We start from the raw sequence: 6,202 nt of genomic DNA on the forward strand, positions 1-6,202 counted from the left end.
GTTGATGGTTTTGTGATTTAGCTGGGTAAACTGCCTTTGTAACAGATAAGTTATTTATAAAAATTAAAAAAAAAAAATTATATTCTAATGTTTGGGTTTGTGATTTGTTTGCTTCTTCCATGCTGTGGAGCAGTAGAATACTCAACGGAACAGTAGGCATTAACAGAGTTAAAAGTAGGCTGATTTGTTATGACCAGAGGTTTTATTTAAGCCTTCGTTTTGTTGAATCTTGTGTCTTTCCTCCCATGCATTATGATGTTTATTTCTAATTCAGTTAGTGTAAGAAATGTGTTCCATATAGTTGCACTGACCAAGATTGTGTCCTGACCAAAGAACCACTCACTTATTCATAAAATAAGCTAGACACAGGGCCTTTTTACTTTGTGCTTTAAGGGTTTATGATTTTAAAACTATTTTTCTAATTCAAAATGGGCAACTACTTTGTCCAAGGTCATAAGTGATGTACTTTGTGTACTGTTAATATAAAGCACAGTTTAAGGATTGATATGGTTAAACTGTGCTTTATTTTGGTGCTAGTATATTATAGTGCTGTGAGATGTGGAGTGTTCCTGGACACGTCTTTCCCACTTGGACCCTGTCTAGACAGACACTTGGCACGTGGAATTGGGACAGAATGATGCTGCGTAGAAGCCCTTCAGAAGGCGTCTGTAAATAGATGAACTGCAGATCCAGCAAAAACCATTCCTGTACGCAGATTGATCGACTGGAGTGCCTTAACCTGCTGTATGAAAAAAAAAAAAAAAAAAGAAGTGTTTGGAATTGGGAGGGCAGCTGTATTTAAAAAGCAGACAACAAACTCCAATCAGCTGTGAGGTGGAAAAGGCATGTCTGGGGAAACAGGTAAAATGGAATTCTGCTCATCTTATCAAATGTGTAATTGATCTGTTCCCAGCATTTATTGGAGTTTTTATTTTCTGAAGGGGGAAAACAATGAATATTTACATCCTAGGTCCAGAGAGCTGTGCAGAGCCATCAACACACTTGTATGAGAGTGTATGAGGCAATATTTTCAATAACTGATCCTGGAATAGTGGGGCAAGAGAAATGACATCTCCGGTGTTGTCTGTTCCACAGATTTTGGCCTTCACCTTCAGGCGTTTTATGTTCTTCCTGTCTTTCAGGTTGCATATATCATCAGCTCTTCTTTCAAGTTGATACCCGTATATTGGCATACTGCTTTTAAGAGTTTAGATTTTGATGAATGAAATAGAATTAGATTTCACTGCTGAAGTTCTTTTTCCTCATATCTAAATATTAAAAAATGAAACATTTGCAGTAACGTTAAACTTTGTATTGTCGGCATCAGTAGTTTATCTTGGATGCTGATTTATGCCTAAAACCCTTCTTGGGTTTTAGAGATGCTTCTGTTAATTTCTTGTGAGTATGTGAAATATTCATCACTTAGCCAAGCTTCAGAATTGGGATAACTTTAGAAATGCAGGCAAACTGAGACAAAGAGCTGTTAGCCAGACTGCTGTGTCACGTCAGCTGTGTGGACGTGCCTTCAGTTCACACTGCTAGCTTTCTAGATAACTTAAAAAAAATTTGTCTTCTGCAGTCTCCAATCAGCAGAGCTATTCTGTTGCCCGGGAGTATGGTTATGTATGGCACCCCTGAAATGCAGATTAATTGTGAGATTTGGTGTCTTCAGTCTCAAGCTAATGATAGATTGATCTTAAAACTGCATGGTCAGTATTTGTGCCTATGTGTATTTGCTTTATTTGTGTGAGTTTAATTAATTTTATGATCTTGAAATGTCTACCTTCAGCCTATTTTGTAGATGCCATGGGAGAATACATCCTTACCAGTATTGCATTTATCCCATCAAATTCTTCTACCTTGAATGTACGTTGGAGCCTGGACATAAAGGAAGACTCGATGGAAGATGTTGAACAAGCATTTAAAAAAAAAAAAAAAAAAAAAAAAGATGAGTACTCACCCTCTCCAGTACTGCCTCTGGTATTCTGAAATGGGACTATTGCTATAAAACAGTGGCAGAAACCTTTCAATACAGTTAATTAACAGCATCTGTAGCGTAGCTTGTGAATCCATGGCAACTCTTACTAATGCTGATTTCTAACTTTAAATAGCAAGGAAAGGCTTTGACATTTTATTTACTTTATCTCTTATTTGTTAAAGAAATCCTTATAATTTGAACAGAAAATACAAGTTAGATTTAAACTTTTAATTGCTTTTGTTGGTACAGAGCAGAATTATTACAATGCATTCCTTACTCAAGCCTGACTGTTTGAATAGCTCTTTTATTGCTGACTTTGAGGAACAGTCTTTGATTTTATGTAGTCCAAAATGCTTGTGAGGCTCATATTTTGTGTAAACTACTTAAAAATTACTGGAGAGAACAGGAAGAGTTTGTATGAAATGTTTGAGGGCTTCAGGCTCCATTACAAGCTTAAGGAACACTTGGGAATGATGATGAACATAGAGAATGATGCGGTTAGAATAAATTTTGAGGTTTTTTCTTTTTGATACAATTTTCAATGTTTTTTATTTGTTTTTCTTTGAGCATTTCTGTGCCAGTGATTATGCTTGCTTCTGCAATAGAGCTTCTCGCATAGTGCCACCCACCTTCAGAGGCAGCACTGGTAAAACTCACAGAAGTGCCTGCTTTAGGCAGACTTTAGACATGTTGATTCCCAGCAGTGTAAGTGGGTATAATTACATTTCCATCAAACATGCAGGTATTTTTAATATTTAACCAAAATGTAACAAGCTCCAGCCAGTGCAGTGCTGCTGCAAGCGTGAGTTTAGCTGACTATTTCTCTGTGTCCCAGTCTCTTCGTTGATTTAAGTTGCAGATACCTATGTGTAGCTACAGAGGACTTTGAGCCAAAGTGACTGATTATCTACCTGGGTTCAAACTGCCTACTATTTGCAAGTTTATTTAAAATAATAAAACACTATCATATTGCGTGGAAGTGCAGATTTTGAAGGAGAAAAGGACCATATCAGTTTGGGCACTAATCAAATGAGCAACTGGAGTTGTTTGTATAAACAGAATTCCACTTTTTTTTTTTTTATTGATGTGCATTGTTTTATGGCTTTAAATTCTGTGACAGCGTGCTGTTTTTCCACACTCTTTATAGGAGCACAGTGCCAATACCATTTTGATGTAGGGGATTTGGTAACAAATTACTGGAGGAAATGTATATTAAGCAATTTTTAATGTGGCTTTGTTTTACTAGATAGCAGACCACATGCCAGCTTTGCCTAAGTTGAAGTTCCTATTGCAAGTGATTTGGTTGGACTTGGTGATCTTGAAGATCTCTTGCAGCCTTAAGGTTCTATGATTCTATGATTCGAGATCCAGGGCTAAGAAATACGGTGGTGGAGACACAGAGGAAATGGACTAAGGAATGCTCTGGCCTTTGTTATTCATATGCAGAAGCAAGTGGGGTTGCTTTTCTTGCACCCCACTGTAACACGCACACTAAAACGTGGCAAACATAAGGCCTCAAAACTGAAAACGCTGTAAATGTTAGAGAGTCAGGAGCTGAGAACATAGCATCCATAGGATGCCTGGCCATGAAGACTCATCATGTCTTTGGTCTGTGGTACCACACAACACCAGTGTGTTGGTACAAGTAAGTGCACTTACCATGTCATGTAAACAGCCATCAGGTGGGATTCTGTGTTTTCATGATGGTCGATTGAGTTGGTTGATGTGTTGTGTTCCTGGACACAATGATCAAATGGTTTTCATCCCATGATTTCTTTGCAGACTTGTACAACACAGCGCAAAGTAAGGTGAGCAGAAGAACTGTAAGGTTAGGGAACAGCAGCATCAGAGTATTCAATTTACTGGCATTTTGACAGGAAAGCATGGCCAACTTGTCAGGCTCTCTTCAGTGGCAGTGGGAGGTGCAGTTTGTGTAGGAGGTGCCCAAAACCAGTTCACCACAGCTCACTTGCTGTTACAAGAGAGAAATGCGGGTGTCACCGCTGTGTATCTGCTCATGTGGCAGCAATGTCGCCATCTCGTGCTGGGCAAGTTTGATTATGTGCCAAGGCAAGGTTCACAAGGCTCTCCCAAGAAAAGGACAGTGGGCAGTGAGTCCCCAACGCGCATCGTTTGGCTGCTGCGCAGCTGCTTACCCGCGGTGGAGGAGAGGCACCTGCAGGTAAAACGAGTTATTCTGCCTCTACGGTTTTGGAGGTTGAATGCTTAGTCCTTAAGATGGACGCTTTATAGTATCAAACGGAAGGCTGATGCCTTATTATCCAGGTTATTCTGTATTTGTTTGTTACAGCCATACTACAAGAATAAACTCTTAAAAGTGGTGTTTTGGTAGCTGTTCTGATGTGACAGGAAATGCATGTTTCAAATGATGGGATGAATGTTTGCAGTGAAAACTTGATTACAAAAATTATCAGTCAAAAAAATTCAAATAAATAATTAGTTTTATAGTAGCTTTGTATTTATGTTGATCTAAGATTATAAGCAAAGCAATGTTTGTGTGTACAGAATGCCTCTTATCAGCAGACTAAAATTATTTAATTTACAAATGCTACTCATGGCAGCAACTACTTCATAGCTGTACATTGTACATTTTGGAGCCCTTTGTTTTTTTTTTAATTTATTATTTTTAATATTTGGCGTTTCATGTGGTGTTTCTATCCTGAGTAGAACATAATTGGATGGATGGCTTTATTTTTTACAAAACCTTTGCTCAGTTTGCTTTTGTTTGTTTTTGTTTTGTGTTAGTCAGATTTCCAGTATGACTTGCTTAGAGTCTTACAGTATTGTAACGGAGGCCTACTGCCGCCCAGTCTGGGGAGCTGCTGTTTGGAAGAAAGACGCAGAAGATTCTTGGATGTGTTGTGCACCTTCCTACTCCTCCAGTTACTTTGGGGCTGGAGCTGGCTGGGAGCCTGTGGACAGTGGTAGAAAAAGTGTGAAATGCCACTCAGAAGTCATTTGGCCAAAACTAAGTTTGTCTAAAGGGACCTGTTAGAGAGGACAGGGAAGGCAACGCTGGGAAAGTTGTAAGAACCACCTTCTTTTGCAGCACTTGAAGCAGCAGAAGATCCAGCCCTTCTTTCTGCTGGAGGATTTATGATGGCAGTTCAGGGTTTGTAGGCTTCCTCCCATATATAACACTAAAGACATTCTAAAGATAATAGATGTTTTCTCACAATCTTTATGTTGCAATAGTGCTTTTTGGTGCTAATGGGAGCAGGATGGGGCAGGGAAATAGTCAAAGGATCACCGAAGTTACTAAGTAAAAATTGTAAAGGTACCACAGGTGCCACTACCACCACAGCAATCGTTCATCTCAGCGGTGTTCCTGTGTCACTGGCTCCCTTTCTAAAGGGTGCTCTGCTCTGATGACGTGGCAGATCTGCTCTGGGCAGTGTGCAGAATGTGAACCCAAGATTTTCCTGTTCCCTGTGCCCTCATTCATCTCTGTCCCTGTCTTTGCCTCTGTCTTTGTCTTTTCAGCTTTTTTTTTTCCCCCTCTAATTAGAGACTTGAACAACCACTCAAGCCAGATTTCCTATGTTTAGTTGCAGCTATCCGGTAGCTGCAGTGAAAATTCGGATTAAAACTGTGGATGTGTCTTTTATTTTCTTTCACGAGCCTTGTCCTTCCCTCTGTCTTTTGTGTCCAGAAATCGAATTTAAATACAATCTGAGGAAAGAAAATACTGTCTTCCCTCAGAGATACCTGACGCAATTATGAAGAGATTGTCATGCGGCATCTTTTCTCTCTGCGAGAATCACTTTTTGGTAGCCAAATTCTACAGATTAAAATTGCTGTCCAAGAGAGGATGAAGTCTGAATGTGGTTTGATGCTGCGTCACAGACTTGTTCGGTCGTTTGGAGAAAGTGGCACAGGTCCTCGTCTAGCTGTTCCACAGTGGCAGTAAGACCTTTCTCGCTTTTGCAGTGTCTTTCGTGCAATTATCCTGCGATTGTGAAAGCATTTGAAGGTGCATACCTGTGTTCTCATATTCTATCCATGTTCCTGCGTGTTAAAGTTTTCAAGAAGTGGGGCTGTGTACTGGAGGTTCATGCTATCCCAGTGCAACTGAGCTACTGCTGTACTTCAGAGAGAAAAAAAAAAAAAAATGCAGTGTAATTTCCTAACCCTTGGCACAGCTGCCCTGCACATGAGAAAGAAAATAATGTCATGTTAGTGTTTCTTGAGCTGAAGAACATG

Source organism: Chlamydotis macqueenii, chromosome 3 (genome assembly GCF_036417535.1).
Source record: "Chlamydotis macqueenii isolate bChlMac1 chromosome 3, bChlMac1.mat, whole genome shotgun sequence".
In the NCBI taxonomy this organism is placed as follows: domain Eukaryota; kingdom Metazoa; phylum Chordata; class Aves; order Otidiformes; family Otididae; genus Chlamydotis; species Chlamydotis macqueenii.